This window comes from Gekko japonicus, unplaced genomic scaffold (genome assembly GCF_001447785.1).
Source record: "Gekko japonicus isolate JY-2015 unplaced genomic scaffold, Gekko_japonicus_V1.1 scaffold1721, whole genome shotgun sequence".
Lineage (NCBI taxonomy): Eukaryota > Metazoa > Chordata > Lepidosauria > Squamata > Gekkonidae > Gekko > Gekko japonicus.
Genome location: NW_015173187.1, coordinates 308,334 through 326,891, shown reverse-complemented (window position 1 = coordinate 326,891; position 18,558 = coordinate 308,334). Strand labels below are relative to the sequence as shown.

Here is an 18,558-nt window from a genome sequence, read left to right as displayed (position 1 = left end):
CTAAGTTTTGGAGGGAACTTCTTTCCATTTTAGGGGTGGAACAAGGGCTCAGCAGCGCGTATCATCCTGAGACTGACGGACAAACAGAACGAGTTAATCAGACCCTGGAGCAATATCTTCGTTGTTTTACTAATTATCAACAGAATGATTGGTGTGAATTGTTGCCTCTTGCTGAATATTGTTATAACAATACTGTCCATAGCTCCACGGGCATGTCTCCTTATAAAGCTGTCTCTGGTTACGACAGCCCCCCCCTCCCTTTCCTGGAGGGGATGGGCCAACGTCCTGTGGGGGATGCTGATACATGGTGTATGTCCTTGCAAAAAGCATGGCCTCTGCTATGCCAAACACTTGACGCAGCCAAGGCTGCTTACAAGACCCAGGCAGACAAGGGTAGGGTGGTGGGGTTTGATCTGAAACCTGGGGATCTTGTGTATGTCTCGACCAAGAACATTAAGATGCTGCGGCCTAGCAGGAAATTGGGGTGGAAGTTCATTGGTCCATTCAAAGTGCGTAAAGTCATAAATGATGTGGCGGTTGATGTTGTTTTGCCTAAGAATTTACGTGCTCTGCATTCTGTTTTTCACATGAGCCTGTTGAAGAAGGATCCTGGCCCGTCTCCCTGGAGACCAGCAGTTACTCCTCCTCCACCTGTCATTTTGGAAGGGGATGAACATTTTGAGATCGCTGATATCCTTGATTGTAAATTGAAACGTGGTAAACTCTGGTACCTTATCGAATGGGTTGATTTCGGTCCCCAGCACCGCGAATGGGTGGAAGAAGGGGATATTCGGGCCCCTTACCTGATCCGTAGTTTCCACAAGAGGTTCCCGGACAAACCGGGAGGTCTCCCGCCCAGCCCGGGAGATCTCCCGCCCGACCCGGGAGGTGTGTTTTAAGTGTATTTTAAGGGGGGCAGTGTGTCAGCAAGCTGCCATTCTGTTTTCTGTGACCTCTGTGTACATATCCTTTCCCTGTTGCACCCGGCTTGGTTTCTATCATCCTGCTCCTGCGTTGGAATGCAAAAGATAACTGCTGGAGGTTGTGTGGGGGAGAAGATGCTGTAATGCTTGCCTATTGCTTTTCTCATGAGTACTGCACCTGTGTTTTGTCTGATGTTCTGCCTGGTTCCCATGGACTGGGCGCGCAACCGTTTCATTAGCCCGCCAGCGGGAAAGCTATTCATTGGATCTGTATCTGTTTGAAGTTCCTTTATTATGCTTGACCTAACTGTGTATCCCCAGTTCTAACAAAGAACGTGTTTGAGTATGTCTTCAACGCTTTGAAATAAATTTTGCTTTTCTTGAAAACGTGGATTTATTCTCGATGCTTGGGGATCCAACATTCTTTAAGAGTCATGTCTTCAGCTGTGGTGGCCAGGAGTGGGATCCAGTTGCGTGCTTGGCCAGCAGATTTACAGTCTAAGTCCTTCGTGATGGCTTACCCCTTCCAAGGGGAGAAGTTGTTTGGAGATCACCTAGAAAAGATCCTGGTGGAGACCAGAGATAAGAAGAAGGCCATGCCTAGACTTGTATGACACCTAGACAAGAGAAGTTCGACCAGTCATTCCTTTCGTTCCTCCAATACAACATATAGGTCCAGACAGATCCAAAAAAGAAGCTCTTGGGGCTTGTCCGCACAGCCCTATAAGAGAAACTTTGCTGGACCATGCTTTGGGAAACAAGCGTACAACAGATCTGCGACAATAAAAACAACAAAGCGTGACTCCGAAAGGATCCCAGTGGGGGGACGATTGACGCATTTCCTGGAGTCCCAAGCAGAGTCCTGGACTGTAGAAATAGTTTCCAGAGGCTACTCTTTAGAATTCAGAAGACCACCTCCAGATCGATTAATCATCTCCCAACTATGCAAGGACCTCAGGAAAAGGACCATAACCTTTGCTGCCCTACAACACCTTCTAGACATTCGGGCGGTGGAACCAGTGCCAGACAATCAAAAGGGTCAGGGGGTCTATTCCATATTCTTTACAGTGCCCAAGAAAAATGGCAACTGGAGAGCCATTCTAGACCTGAAATTCGTAAATAGATTCATCAACTCGAGACACTTCAATATGGAGACTCTCAAGTCCATCACAGAGGTGTTGTAGCCTGGAGAATTCCTTGCCCTTGGATCTCACGGAGGCATACATACACATCCCAATCCTGCCACTGCACAGAAGATTTCCAAGATTCTGCTTATGGGAATCTTCACATGATGTTCAGAGCGTTACCCTTCAGACTCGCTACTGCCCTGAGGGTCTTCACCAAGGTGTTAGTCAATCTGGTAGTGCATCTGAGGAGGAAGGGCATTCACGTATACCCTTATTTGGACGACCTGTTCATTCGGCCCTCCTCCAAAGAGAAAGGGCTTTGAGACATCCAGGAGACGATCCGTTGCCTGCTGTCATGCCTGCTGTCATGCCTGCCTCCGATCCGGCACCTGGGAGTTCTCAAACAGAGGACTCTGTGTCTTTAACATAATCAGAGGCACGAGAGTCCTTGCCAAACCTAAGTGCTGGAGAGGAGGAATACCAAACCCCAGGACAGCTTGCACCTGAAGCCGATCAGGCAGTGCATGGCCCCAGCAGCACGCCACCTGATTCTCCGCCACCTGTCGACCGGCTGAGGAATCAGAGACGCCGGGACTTGGCAACCAGACGCAAGGAGGCACATTTGCGAGGTTGGAGAACAAGGAGCCCGGAGTTCTAGCAGAATCAAGGACTTCACAAGGCAGTGCTAATGAGTTAACAACCCAGCACGCTATTTGAACAGGTCGTTGACTGCTGGCAAATCGTGCTGGCAAACTAGTCCTTCGGACCAGAAGCTCTGCACCTCTGACACTATTCCTGAGATCCCGTACTGACTGACTACCCGGTTCCTGAATCCAGTCCACGTTTTGACGACTCTCTGGCTCTTGACCGAGGTGTCCTGCACCCTGACATTCGACACTCGCTTTTCTGGACTCCGACCCTTGGTAATGCTCTGACTACGGCTTGGCTTTGTGTATTGGAACGCTGGCTCTGCTTGTTTTTGATTTTTCTGGCTTTTGACTCATGGACTGAACTGTAAACTCTCCCTCTCTGCCCAGCCCCCTGGCTCTGTCGTGACACGTGCAGTCTCACGGTTTCCTAATCAACCGGGACAAGAGCTTGCTGGTGCCGTCTCAGACACCGGAACAACTAGGAATTCTGATAGACACCAAGAAATCCACCCTCTTCCTACCACAAGATAAGATCATGAAGACCAAGCAGGCGGTGAAACTCATCATGGAGCATTCGTCATAATTTCTACTAACCTTATTCTTCTGATCTCCAATGTAGATCTTCTGATCTCCAATTTAGATGCGGTGCAATGGGTCTTCTGATCTCCAATATAGATGCGGGACAATGGGACAGACTACACACAATGTCTCTGCAGCTATTCCTTCGTCCGTACTAGCTACAGATCATGTAGAAGCGGGATGTCCTTCAAGTACCCATGTCTGTGAGAGAAGCCCTATGGTGGTGGACAAAGGACTCCAATCCTTGCCAGGGGAAGAAGTTCGTACACAACAACGAGCTGCAACTGTTTACAGATGCCAGTCTACAAGGCTGGGGGGTGACCTTGGCCGAGAACCCAACACAGGCACGTTGGTCTCGCAGGGAGTCCCTTTTGCCAGTAAATGTATTGGAGCTCAGAGCTTTTGTCTGGCTCTCCTACATTTCAGCAATGAAGTAAAGAACTGCCACATATTAGTCCGGACAGACAATGTGTCAGCCAAGGTGTATAAACAGCCGGGGGAGGGCTCCAGATCGTACTCCCTCCACAAGGAAGCGTTGATGTTACTTTCCTGGGCAGAGAAAAGAATCTTGCCTCAATCAGAGCTGAACACATGAGGGGTCTGGACAATACCAAGGCAGATTGGCTCAGCAGGCAGACGATCCACCCGGGAGAATGGATGCCGAACACAAAAATCTTCAACTAGATGTTACAGCATTTCAAGACACCGATAGTGGACCTGTTTGCTTCACATCAGAACCACCAACTGCCCAGATTCTTCTCAAGGTTCCGTAATGACCGAGCCAAAGCCACGGATGCCCTGACTACTCCGTGGCCCAAAGGTCTACTGTAAGCCTACCCTACAGTTCCCATATTGCCAAAAGTCTTGAGAAGGATAAAACAGAGGGCTACAGTTCTCCTGGTGGCCATGTGGTGGCCTCGTCGTCCATGGTTCTCAACCCTACAACAACTGTCCGAGACACCTCTGCATGTTTCCCCGAACATGCTCATTCAGGGTCCGGTATGGCATCCAAACCCAGAGTGCCTGCTTTTGACCTCATGGAGCTTCAACGGTCATCTTACCTAGAACTTGGCTATTCTCCAGATGTGACTGATATGATTCTCGCCTCCAGAAAGGACTCCACTATTAGAATATACAACACCACTTGGAAAGCCTTTCACAGGTGGTGCAGGAGAAAGTCTGTTGATACCGCAAACCCTCCTATGCACTCCATTCTGGAATTCCTGAACGATAGTCTCAAATCTGGCCTGAAACCAGCAACTCTCAGAAAACAAGTTGCAGCTCTGAATTCGGTACTTCCTCATGCACTGTCCACACATCCACAGGTTTCTGAGAGGTGCAGCACTGCGCAATTCTCCACCAGTGCACAGGTTCCCTACTTGGAGACTACATACGATTCTATCCGCCCTCACCAAGGCCCTGTTTGAACCCATCCAAGACGTACCTCTGAAATGGCTGCGCACGAAAGCTTTATTCCTTGTGGCAGTCACTTCCGCCAGACGTGTATCAGAGATCGGAGCACTCTCTGTAAATACAGAACGATGCGTTTTTCATAGAGATGAAGTAGTTCTTCGCACAGACCAATCTTCATTCCAAAAGTGGCCTCACGCTTTCATAGGTGTCAGGAAATATACCTGCCATCGTTCTGTCCTGATCCTAAGCACCCACGGGAGAGGGCTTGGCACACCCTAGACGATCACAGGTCCCTCAAAGCCTACCTGGTACGCACTGCTAGCATCAGGAAAACTGAAGCAATGTTCATCAACATCTCACCACCGAATATGGGGAACAGGATGTCAAAATCTGCTATTAGCTCTACCATCAAGGCATGCATAGTAGAAGCTTACAAGGTACATATTTACATAGTAGAAGCTTCTACTTACATAGTAGAAGCTTGAGAGCCAGTTGGATGTAGTGGTTAAGTGTGTAGATTCTAATCTGGGAGAACTAGGTTTTATTCCCCACTCCTCCACTTGTAGCTGCTGGATGACCTTGGGCAAGTCATAGTTCTGGCACAGCTGTTCTTGAAAAAGAGCAGTTTCTGTCAGAGGTCTCTGAGCCCCACCTACCTCACAGGGTGTCTGTTGTGGGGAGGGGAAGGGAAAGGAGTTTGTAAGCCACTCTGAGACTCCTTTGGGTAGTGAAGGGCGGGGTATAAATCCAATCTCCTCCAAATCTCTCAATCTGGAAGCCCTTGCGGGAATTACTGCCCATTCGGTCAGAAGTGCATCCACCAATGTGACGTTAGCCAAGAATGTTTCAATTGAAGAAGTATGTTGAGCTGCTACCTGGTCTTCCGTTTCAACTTTAGTCAGGCACTACAAACTGAACGTAAACGATTCAGCTGATGCCTGCTTTGGAAGAAGAGTACTCCAACACATCGTAGAAGAGGAGAGCGATCTCCCACTCAGGGCGTAAGGTACTGCTTTGAAAGTACCCAAGAAGTCCTCCGCCTCAGAGGGAGAACGACCCTTGGCACTTACTGTGAGGGGTCCTTCTACTCTGAGGAAAGGAGGACATCTTGCCGCACCCAGAGTCTGCATGCTCTCGCTCTCTCTTTTCTCCTTGCTGGTCCTTCTGAAGGTGTGTCTCACTCTTCCAATATCTTTTTTGGCTTATCTGTGCATAGTTTCCTTCATGGGAGTTCATGGCTATTCACGTTCTTCCCTTGTTGCTACCCTTAACTTACCTATGTTGTAGTTTCCCTTTGTTCAGTAGTAGGAACTTGCGCTATACAGTACTGTTGCTGGGAGTCACCTGAACTGAAGATGTGGGTGTTCCCAAGCCACACAGGAAGAGGAAGAAAAAATTGTTTCTGCCTCTCCCTGATAGGATGGTGGGAATCACACAAGATGTCCTCCTTTCCTCAGAGTAGAAGGATCCTTCACGGTAAGTGCCAAGGGTCATTCCAGGACATTCAGTTGCTGACCTAAGGGTAGCAGTTCTCTTACAAAGGAATTTCAAAGGGAGATTAGAAAGAGAGATTGCTGAATTGCAACTGATAATGAAGCTCAAGACAATGCATTCTCCTGGACTGAACTGAGACCTAGGTTTCTTCTCTTGTTACCAATGCCTGCTGTTGTCATTTGGCATCTGAAATCACTTCGCTCTCCAAGATATAAGGACAGATGGACGCACAATCTAGCTGTATCAGAAGAAGTGTGCAGTGACTGCCCTACCACAAATTTTGTTAGTTGTTAAGGTGCTTTTTGTTGTTGTTCAGTCGCACAGTCAAGTCCGACTCTTCGCGACCCCATGTACCAGCTCCCGCCAGGCCCTCCTGTCTTCCGCCGTCCTCTGAAGTTTGCTCAATTTCATGTTCGTTGCATCTATGACACTGTCTAACCATCTCATCCTTTGGTTAAGGTGCTACTTGACTCCTTCTCCCTTCCACTAATAACGAATGCAAGCTGTGCTGTTAGGTTTCTCTCCCCCCATCTATTAGAATTGGAAAAGGGGATCTCTCCAAGTGCCATTGGACAGTCTTGGTCTCTCTCTCTCTCCCCTCCCTCTCTCCCTCTCTCCCCCTCTTAGCTACCATTCTGCCCCATATCAAAGGAGTACGCATTTCTCATCTCCATATCATCCGTTTTTTTCGAGGCATGGCTCTGAGGTACCCACTGCAAGGTCACAGATTTCCCATGTGTTAACTTCACATTGTCCTCTCCACTCTCAGCAAACAACCATTTGAATCACTTTGGGATGCCTCCATCAGATGGCTAAGGATGAAGGCTCTGTTCCTTGTTGCCATCACTTCAGCCTGGAGGATGTCTGAAATAGGCTCACTTTCAATCAAAGGCAGCTTTTGCATCTTCCATAAAGACAAAGCAATCCTTGGACCTGATGCCACGTTTATTCCCAAGGTTTAATTCTGTGTTCCACAGGTCCCAGGAACAGCACTTACCATCATTCTGTCCAATACTAAGCATCCAAAGGAAAAGGCTTGGCACATTCTCAATGTAGAAAGAGCCCTAAAGTGTTATTTACAGTGAACCAACTTCTATAGAAAAACAAATACTATGTTTATTGCCATATCCCCTTCAAACAAGGAGAGGAGGAGAGGAGATTGGATCTATACCCCGCCCTTCACTACCCAAAGGAGTCTCAGAGCGGCTAAGAAGAAGAAGAAGAAGAAGAAGAGATTGGATTTATACCCTGCCCTTCACTTGGAGTCTCAGAGCGGCTTACAAACTCCTTTCCCCTTCCATCCCCACAACAGACACCCTGTGAGGTAGGTGGGGCTGAGAGAACTCTTGACAGAAACTGCTCTTTTGCAAGAACAGCTGTGCCAGAGTTATGGCTTGCCCAAGGTCATCCAGCCAGGTGCAAGTGGAGGAGTGGGGAATCAAACCCGGTTCTCCCAGATTAGAGTCCGCGCAGTTAACCACTACACCAAACTGGCTCTCTTACAAACTCCTTTCCCCTTCCATCCCCACAACAGACACCCTGTGAGGTAGGTGGGGCTGAGAGAACTCTTGACAGAAACTGCTCTTTTGCAAGAACAGCTGTGCCAGAGTTATGGCTTGCCCAAGGTCATCCAGCCAGGTGCAAGTGGAGGAGTGGGGAATCAAACCCGGTTCTCCCAGATTAGAGTCCGCTCACTTAACCACTACACCAAACTGGCTCTCCTTATGGCCAACCTGGACAAGGTTGCCAAAGGATGTCCATAAGCAACACCATCAAGGCTTGCACCATCGAAGGCTACAAAGCCCATAACAGTCCGATTCCTTCAGCTATCACAGCTCATTCCATCCAGAGTGGTGCAATCAATGCAGTCTTCGTTAAGCATGCTACCATGGAAGAAGTCTGTAAAGTAGCAATCTGGTCTTTGCTATCCACCTTCATCAAACATTATAAAATCAACACATACTGTTCAGCCAATGCCACATTCAATAGAAGAGTGGTGCAGAACATCATAAATTATAATGACTCTAACCCACCCAGTAATTGAGGACACTGCTCTGGGAGGTCCCTATCAAGATATCCTTTGCCTCAAAGGGAGAATGGACCATTCGATGCTTCTCCTCTGAGGAAAGGAGGACATCTTGTCCCTCATGAACTCAACATCAGGAAGACAGTAAAGCAGAGGTTTTTTTTTTTCTTGTCTCAGCCTTTGTTCACTCACCTTTTGTATGTATCTGCTGTTTTTCTGGGGTTTTTTGTCCTACTGTAGAGATAGTAGCTTAGTCTAAATTGCTGATAGAGTTTCCATACTGGAGAGGGTAACTCTCATGAAGCTGAAGACAGGAAGCTGAAAATTATTTCCTGCCTCCCTTGATTGGACAGTGGAAATCACCCTATTAAGTTGTTATTCTTTCCTCAGAGGAGACGGGTCCTTATGGGTAAGTATCCAATGGTCCGTTTCCAGGTCACCAGTAGTTCACAGTTTTCCTTCCTGGGAGACTTCATGTGGTTCTCCCAAGTACTTATAAAACTTCCATTTGAGCCACTGCAAGAGTTATCACTCAGGTTCCTCATGCTTAAGGTGCAGTTTTTTATGGCCCTCACCTCTGCCAGCTGCATCTCAGAATTGGAAGCTCTTTCTATAGTTAAAGGCTTCTACATATTCCGGAAGAATGTAGTGATTTTCTCTCTGGGTCCTTTATTCATCCAAGGTAAATTCTGTGTTTCATGGGTCTCAGGAGGTTTACCTTGCATCCTTCTTTCCCAATCTATTGCACCCCAAGGAGAAGAACTGTCATGTGTGAAGAGCCTTATGTATCTATATCCTGTGTATAGCTTCTGATGGAAGAGCTGATGCTCTGTTTGTAGCTTACCATCTGGTAGCCAAGGCAGAACGGTGTCTAAAGCATTTCTCAAAAGTTGGCTGGACGAATGCATTATTATGACCTACTCTTCTCAAGGGCTTAAACCTTTAGAAGGAATCACAGCCCACTCAATCAGGAGCGCAGCCACTGTAGCTGCCTTTCAATCCAATGCATCAGTTTTGGAGAATGTCTGTCTTCATATGCCATTACAAAATAGACTCATATGCAACAGCTGATGTGGCCTTTGGGCAGCAAGTCCTTCCACAGGTGGTATGAGAGGAACTGAGACAGGGTTTCCCTCCCGTCTTGAGGGAAGCTTTGTAACATCCCAAACAGCAGGATGTCCTCCTCTCATCAGATGAGAAAAAAACTTTGGACTTATTGTGAAGCTTCCTTCTACTGAGAAAGAGGAAGACATCGTGGACCTACCCTGGTATAGAGCAATCTGATTTATAGATAATAGCTCTCTTGTCTGAATTGTCTGAAACTTTTCCCCCACTGTATCTTCAAATACATTTCACTGTATCTGAAGAAGTATGTGTGCACACTAAAGCTTATATCTTGAATAAAACTTTGCTGGTCTTAAAGGCACCACTGGACTCGAATTTTGGCCTGTTGCATCAGACCAACATGAATACTCACCTGAATCTTTCCCCCCACTGTTAATCATTAAAATATTGTTTCTTCACTGATACGGGGTTTGCCTTCTGGCCTTGTCTCATAGTTGTTTAATCTTGGCAGCAACAAACAACAGCATATTTCTTGGTTTTTTATGGAGAGCTCTGGAAGCCTCAGAGCTGAGGGAGTTACTCCTCTCCTTAGGGGCAGGAAGAAAGTGACATAATATCCTGTCTCCAGGGCACATACTAAGGATCATTTAAGGTGTGATTAGGGTTGATACTTGCCCACTGCTGGCAAGGGAATTCCTTACTGTGGTGTTAGGGGTGTGCCCCCCCAAAAGGTATTTTTCGGTTTGGGTCTATTGGACCCCCCCCAAATTTCAGTATTTCCAAAAAATCCTAGATCCTAATACTGGTCTACTACATCCTGAATTTTTTCTGGGTCCAATAGAAGAAAAACACCCAAGAAGAAAAACACTGGGGCTGCAGCATGGTTTAAAATGCATCTCCTGCATCATGGTTTAAAATGCACAGCAGGAGAAAGTGGCCCCAGGATCTGCATGCAGCAGGGAGGTAAGAGAGGATCAACTGGGGTGGCGGAAGCTGAGAGCTCCGTGCCACCTTGGCTGGGGCTGGCTCCTCTTGCAGTGTGGTTTAAACGAGCTGCAAGAGGAGCCAGCTCCAGCCAAGGCAGTGCTAAGCTTTCTGCTCCTGCTGCCCTGGCTGATCCTCTCTTGCAGCAATCTCTTGAGAGATTTTCTCAGCAAAGAACTTTGCAAAAGCTTCACAGCTAGTCACCTGGTTAAGAGGAAGAACTTGAAGCATTTGCATTCATTTGTGTTCACATGCCTTTTGGGAAGTAAGTATCCTTAGATCTCTGCTTTTGGAGGTTTTAGGCTGTTAGAAATATTGAAAGCCTTCTCTCTGTCCAGTGTTCTCATATCCAGTTTGGTGTAGTGGTTAAGTGTGCGGACTCTAATCTGGGAGAACCGGGTTTGATTCCCCACTCCTCCACTTGCACCTGCTGATGTGACCTTGGGTCAGTCACAAGCTCTGGCACAGCTGTCCTTGAAAAAGAGCAGTTTGTGTCAGAGTTCTCTCAGCCCCACCCACCTCACAGAGTGTCTGTTGTGGGGAGGGGAAGGGAAGGGAAAGGAGTTTGTAAGCTGCTCTGAGACTCCAAGTGAAGGGCGGGGTATACATCCAATCTCTTCTCTTCTCTTCTTCTTCTTCTTATTCCCATTTCTTGGGAAGTGTGTTTCAGTTTTCTGTCTCCTTCAAAACAATTTTTAGTCAACATATATTAAGGCATGGAGCAGGACCTGAGAAGAACCAAACATCTATATATCTAATTCTCAACAGTCCCCTATGTGTGGATATCTAAATCCACAGATAGGGGGCATAGTTACTTCAAACAAATTTTTCTGCAAATTTGGGGGAACCCCTATGTTTGCAGAAAAATCTGAGACCTAAAAATAAATTACATTGAAGGATTTAAGATTCCCCTCTCATAAAAGTTTTCTGCGGATGTGCAGGCAACGCAACTTAGCATTGAGGGCCTGGCTGCTGCTGCTCCTGTAGAGCCAATCTGGTCCAAGCTGCGGGGACAGGGAATGCTGGGAGCTGCTCTGGGGTCCGGTCATGCCTGCAGGGAGTGCCAACGAGAGGCTCCAGGTTCTGCCGCAGCAGTAGGGAACACCAGGAGCCCCTCCACCCATGGCTGTGGTGGTAGGGAATGCCAGGAGAGGCTCCAGGCCTGGCCACAGCAGTGCAGGACACCAGCAGAGACCTCTGGGCAGAGCTGCAACAGATGGAAATACCAGGAGAGACTCCGGGCCTGCCACAGCAGACACCAGGAGCTGGCCCAGACCTGGCTACCACTGGCCAGTGCTGCTGGGCTCAAATGTAGGAGAAAAGAGGGAAGGAGAAAGAAGGGGGGGGAGACAAAGGAAAAAATTGGGGTATTTGCTTGGGGGGGGGGGGGATACTTCCATTGTCGGAAGGGGGGAAAACAATTCTTCCAGTGCCTTCTTCCATCTTCTGCAGCCCCTGAACTACCCAGAAAGTTGTTCTGGGGAAACACTGGGAACACACAGGGAGGCAGACTGCAGCTGAAGGGGCAAATCTGTTGAAAATTACAGTGCTCCCTCCATGTGAACACCTTCCATAAGGGTTACTTCAAATCCAACCTGTTCTCTGTTGATGGCATTGGAATATTTTCAAATTGATTTATTTAAGAACATTGCTATTCCATCTTTTCTTTGGACTCAAGACAGCTAACAACATACCAACTAGGTTGCAAAGAAACATATTACTACCAATCAAGTGTCTATGAAGCCACTGTGCATGTAGCAGCTTACTGTTTCACAGTTTTAATTACTGTGTCATTTGTTAAGAGTGGGAATAAGACCTGCTTGCTCCCTAACCAGGAAGCAATGCTAACAGCGTAGCAAAGCCTGTCCTGCAGGCTGCATGCTTGCTGTAGGCATCTCCAGACAGAAAGTGTCCCCAGCAATGTCTCTGTGTGTGGGAGCCAGGTGTTCCTTTCATTTTTGTTCCTGTGAAAGATTAGTTGATGCTGATGATGCTTATAGAATTTGTACAAAAAATCAAAGAGAACATGTTTGAATTGATCACAGTAAAAACTGTAATTCATTATGATTTTTAAATTCTTAACTTGCTATGAAATAAAGTTAGTTCTGTAATTTACATAAGTATTGCATTTCTAGTGATTAAAGGATATTTTGTTCCAGTAAAGTTAACACTGTATGAAAGATACAACTGGTGGATTGTATCCAGTGACGTGTCACTAACAGTGATGCTCTTCCCTGCTTTCCCGTTCCCTCAGCAGCCTCTGCTCACTCCAAGAAAGTTGGTTCCCCTTATTGTGGGATCCATGTGGAGTAATAACCACATGTATCAGGCTGCAGCAGGGAGTGGGAAAGAGCCAGAAATCACCTTTACTGCCCTTTTCTGTTAGAGGAGTTGCACTAATGGAAGAGGCGAGAGAAGACCAATTTTGTCCCCTTCCCACCTTTAGGCCTCTAATCTGTTATTGCATGCTGCTGTTGTGACCATGCGAATCCGTTTTCCTGGGGTCAGAAGCTACTGCAGAGGATGGAAAGCAGGGACATCAGTGATCCTTGTGTGAGCACATTGTTGGGTCCAGCCCCGTTTCTAACTTCGTCCAGAAGTTAGTTACCAGAAATGGTTTCTTGTGGTAAGGAAACTGTGTGCCTAATTACTTAGCATACATAATTTATAGCTTGTGTGCATAGATCATACTGTAACCTGGCAGTTTAGTTAAAATGGGACTCAGGTTCATATTAAACATGATATAGGACTTTCACTTTAATTTGAAACTAATTAGCAGCTGTGTGTTTGCTATGAAGATTGAGTAATTGGTCTTGGGGGTGGGTGGGAGTGTTTAACCCTTAATTCCTAGTTCCCTTGTTGTAAATTACTCTCATGAGCTGTAGTAAGGTGCACAGTGGAATAAACAGGTGGAGATCCTATACCTGCTTTTTTTCTCCTGCAGTATTAATTGCAGCTGGAGATGGGGGAACAATGAAGGAAAGCATTAAACTAACACCTTTTTTAGTTCTCCGAGTATGGGATGCTAATTTGTTTTTTAAAAAAATGGTGGGAGATCTAATAAGTCCTCTCTAATTTGACCCTTACAATATGCTTTCTGAAGTATGTTCAGATCTTTCAGCACCCTCTTCTGACTTTCCTCATGTACTGCACTGTGTTGGAAGAGAGCAGTCCTTCTTTGGTCTTCTGTGCCCATGTGGGACCGCTGTCTATGCAGGCCTGCTGTTGGAGAGGAACTTCTAGCTAAAAACCACTAGGGGGTGGCCCTCGCAGAAGCTGAGGACAGTTCCTGCCTAAATGGACTGCGCCTCCTTTCCTCAGTTCGTTCTTCACTACTGTCGGAGTTGGTTCTTTAATAGCAGGCTCCTCTTGATTGGTTGTCTTTTTTACCCGTCTTTCTGCTTGGATTGTGAGTTTTCCCCTGGGAATTGTCACAGAGGCTTGTCCTATCCCCTTTTGAAGGTTTTTCTCCTTGCGGTGGTATACTTATCTGGGGGATTTTGGAATGATGTTCCAGAAGGGATTGTTTAAAAAGTGCACAAAATGTAGTGCAAAAATGACCCAACTCAATAAGCATGATCTATGCCTGCTTTGCCTGGGAGAGGGTCATAATGTCTCTGCTTGTAGAGCATGCTGTCAGGTTCTCAGTCAACTCACTCTCCACATGCACTTTCTTGGTTGAAAGTTTTATTAGAAGATATGAGATGTTCAGGGATTGATCTCTTTGTCAGAACTGGGGTGCCGGGGGGGAAAAGTGCATATAGTTTTAATCTCACATTCCATTCACACACGTCAGCATTACTACACAGACTATGAGAGATACACGGTCATGACTAGCTAATCAAAGACTTTTCTCCAAGGCCATCTTCCCGTGTGAAAGAACAGGTGAAAGAAGTCACTTGGGGCGGCATAGAAGATTTACTGAAGCTAGCTCCACTACTCCTACAGGTACTCACTCCCCCCCTTAAGAATGCAGTGGCAGGTGAGGGGAAGCGGTAAGGGCATTAAAACAACACAGCATGGGGAGAGAGGGAAGAAAGGTTACAACAACGATCAGGGCAGGAATATAACAGCTTCAGTAATCATTAAGGTGATAATACAACAGATGCAGTTGGTCAAACAGTCCGAGCCTGACATGCTGCCCCTCCCCCAAGCTGCACCCCCCCCCCCAGCTTGTGAGGGTGTTGGCAGTGAAAATGCTTAATTAACCGGGCAGCGTTCACATGCTTAGCAAGAACCCATTCATTGTGCTCTGGCCCAAAATCTCTCCACTTGACCAGATACTACAGCTTGGCCCTTTTTCAAACGTGAGTCAAGGATAGCATCCACTACATGGTGGAGTTGCCCATCGATCAAAAGAGGAGGTGGAGCTGGTGGATGAGTAGTCCAAGGTGAGGGTCTGGGATCCCTTTTCAATAGACTGAAATGAAAGACAGGGTGAATAGAAGAATGGAGATTTTTAGGGATTTCCACTTTCACAGCCACTTTGTTAATCACCCATGAAACCTTATAAGGCCCAACATATTTCAATCCCAATTTCCTTCGGGGTTGAAGCCCCTTGATGTGCTTGGTGGAAATATATACAGAATCCCCTGGGGCTAACTCCCATTCAGGGCTGTGTTTGCTATCTGTATAGCACTTATAGTCCTCCTTAGCTTTGTTCAATGTCTTTTGCAACACTCCCCAGTTCTTAGTCACATTAGACCACCATAGTTGTGCATCCCCTTTAATTGGTTCATTAAGGTCCACGGTTGGCAGAGGGTCCCCCTCATATCCATGGACTGACATAAATGAGATCATTCCTATGGAACTATGGAGGGAATTATTATAACTGTATCCCGCAAACGGTAGCAATGGCACCCAGTCATTCTGTTAATTAGGGGTGTGCAACAAAAAATTCAGTAAAATTTGGATTCAGATATATTGAACCCGATTTATTTTGGGAAACCTGAAAAAACCTGAATACCTATACCAGTAAAGCTTAGATATCCGAAAATTTTCCATATTCCTGAAAAATTTGGGTCCATTATGTCCAATAGGGCCATTGAAGTCAATGGAAAAAATCTTCTGAAAAGTTTGCAGGGGGCTAAGGGGAGGGGGTTTGAGGTAGAGGCTCCAAGTGTGGACTGTAGCTGCTGGAGCCTCTCCCCAAAAGACCCCCAAAGTTTTGAACAGATTGGACTGGGGGTCCAATTCCAGGGGAATCCAAAGAGAGTGCCCCCAGTTCTCCATTGTTTTTATGGGAAATAGGCAAGCAGATCTCCTTGTAAGAAACTAAGTGAGGTGTGTGGTGGACCAGTGGTGGTGTGAGGGGGCATGTTTGCCAGGCCAGCAGCAGAACCTGTGCAATGTGACCCCCAGAACCAGTGCCACTGTGCCAGTCAGTGCCCAAACCCAACTGGACTCAGTTCAAAACCAGAGAATCTCTGCATCTGCAGCATACATAAACTAAGGGAGCATGTTTGCATTGCCAGCCAAGCCAGCAGCAAAACCAGAGCAATCTGCCCACCCCCCACAACCTGTGCCAGTCACTGCCCAAACCCAACTGGACCTCTGTCGCATAAAGTGAGGGGGGCAGGCAGGACCTGTGCAGGTTAGCAATCACTAGGGGTGTGCGATTCAACACTTAGCACGTTAACAGAGGCAAAGGGAGGCCAGGGGAACCCAAATGGGCCCAAATCAGGGGGTTGCCAACTCTCCATGTGGCACCCAAAGATTGGGTATCCACTTTCCCGGGTTGGGGAATCAGCCAGAGGGGTCTCACTGTCCCTCTAGGAAGGCGGTGTGAATCCAGTGAGTGGTGGCAGCGACTAAGAAAGATAGGGTGGGCAGGCAAAAACGGGCTTGTGCGAGCCACAGAATGGCTGCTCAGTGTCCCAGGGCTGAGGATGGGTCCCTGTTCCTCACAATGCAGGAAATTCACAACTACCTCTCCCCCACACCCCCAGTGGCCCCTCCTCCATGCCCAGAAGGTGGCTGACTACTAGCCTAGCCTGTTTTGGAAACCCAAAGGTGCCCAGAGGCTGAAAAATATTTGGGACCCCTGTTCTAAACAATGATTTGCCCCCAAATCATAGCTTGGTGTAACTATGAACACAGCCCACTTCGTCAGATGCATGAAGTGTCACCTCTACTTAGCACAGAAGGTAAGGCTTTATGCATCAGGCCAAGCAAGCAGCCTCTGTGTCATAAGAGGAATGGTTTGCCAGGCAGGCCAGTAGCAGAACCAGTGCACGGTAGACCCCACAACCTGTGCCAACCGGCTCTTGCAACAAATGAGTTTGACATCTCTGCGGCCAGAGTATCATATTGGAACTTGGAAGGGACCAATCTAGTCCTACCCCCTGTACTTTCCCTAAACAGTGATTTGGCCAAAACCCATGGCTTGGTGTGAACGTGGCCCACTTCGTCAGATGCCTGAAGTGACACATGTAGGTAGCACAGAAGGTGTGGTTTCATGCACCCAGACCAAGTGAGCAGCCTCTATCTCATTAGTTTACACCCAAAAACAAAAAGGCAAAAATGAGAAAAAAACTACAGGAACAGGAAGGAACTCCGGAAAAGTCCCAGTAGATAGGGAGAAGTTGATGATTTCTTCCAGAGGAGCCCGAATGCTCTCCCCGCAAGATTTCACTAGCCAGGAAGGGCATGGGTCAAGGAGGCAAGTATTGAGCCTCACAGCTGCCAGGGTCCTGCCAGTGTCCTCCCGGGTGAGTCGACTGAAGTGGTCCAATAATGGACCAGAAGATGGACAAGGGGCTTCCAGTTCCTTTACTGTCTCAATTGTGGCTGGGAGGTCCTGGCGGAGTGCCATGATGTTATCTGCGAAATAGCTCGCAAACGCCTCACAGCCAATAGCCAATTCCTTACTATTTGGTCTGCGCTGAGGCAGAGTCGTAATAGACCAAATAACTCTAAATAATTGGGCTGGGCGCGAGCTCGCAGATGCAATGGAGGCTGCATAGAAATCCTTCTTTGTGGCCTTCACTGCCATCTCATAGGCTTTCACAAGCGTCCTATAAGATGTTCGTGACACTTCGTCACAAGCACACTACCACCTTCGCTCTAGTTGTCTTAGCTCCCGCTTCATCCTTCGCAGCTCCATGGTATACCACGGTGCTGCTTTGGTGCAGGGGCGCAGAGGATGCTGGGGGGCAATCTCGTTGATGGCTTCGGAGAGCCGGTTATCCCAGTCCTCCACCAGCTCATCCAACGAGATGCCAGGGGGCATTGTATCCTACAGACCCTCCTGAAGCTGACTAGGGTCCATTTGACAATGAGGGCGAGCATAAATATGCTTGCCACCTAAACAGGGTGGGCATGGTATGCTCAGCCGGACCTTCAGGGCAAAGTGGTCAAACCATGGGACTACGTCTGTAGCCATCAGATCCACATGTATCCCCATCCCACAAATCAAATCCAGCGTATGGCACGCTTGGTGTGTGGGAGTCGATATAAACTGGGAGAGTCCCAGTGCCTCCATGGACCACACTAGGTCCCTGGCCTGGACGGACGCTGCATCATTGGCATGAACATTGAAATCACCCAGGATCAGGAGCCTGGGATATTCCAATGCCCAGCCTGATACAGCATCTAACAGGTCGGACATGGTATCTGCCGGTGCGTTAGGCGGTCGGTACACCAGCCAGATAGCCAAACTCTCCTCAACATCACACGCTAGACCTACGCATTCAATGCCAGAGATTGTTGGTACCGGAAACAACCTGAAGGAACAAAATTCACAGATAAGCAAAGCCACAGCTCTCCCCCACTCATAGGTCTGTGACTGGTGAAAGACCGAGAACCCAGGTGGACATGTGCTGCTGTCAAGCCAAGTCCCTCCCATTCTATATCTGTGCCTTTGATTTTTTGTACCTAAGTGTAAGACTTTGCATTTATCACTATTGAAATTCATTTTATTTGTATCAACGCAGTATTCCAGCCTATCTAGATAATTTTGAATACTGACTCTGTTTTCTTCAGAATTAGCAATCCCACCCAGCTTCGTGTTATCTGCAAAGTTGATAAGCATCCCCTCTATGTCTTTCTCCAGGTCATTTATAAAAACATTGAACAACACCGGGCCCAGGACCAAGCCCTGCGGCACTCCACTTGAGACTTCCCTCCACGTAGATGCAGAGCCATTTACGAGCACTCGTTGGGTACGATTTTTCAACCAACCATGAATCCATCCAACGGTTGCACCATCCAGCCCACATTTAACCAGCTTATCCTCAAGGATATCATGAGAAACTTTTTCAAATGCTTTACTGAAATCTAGATACACTATGTCCACA

At 47.3% G+C, this 18,558-nt stretch overlaps 1 protein-coding gene across 3 annotated transcripts in view; it reads left to right on the top strand.

Annotated features, from left to right (window-relative positions):
* The window catches only part of BRD4 (bromodomain containing 4), a 162,774-nt gene that overhangs the window by 56,899 nt on the left and 87,317 nt on the right, over positions 1 to 18,558 (top strand). Inside the window, exon 1 of one of the 3 annotated variants that reach the window (XM_015422606.1) lies at positions 18,399 to 18,423. The exons of the other annotated variants lie outside the window; for them this stretch is intronic. The gene's annotated coding sequence lies outside the window, so the exon portion shown is untranslated. Of the gene's footprint in view, positions 1 to 18,398; positions 18,424 to 18,558 lie in introns of those variants that run through there. 3 annotated transcript variants of the gene reach the window in all.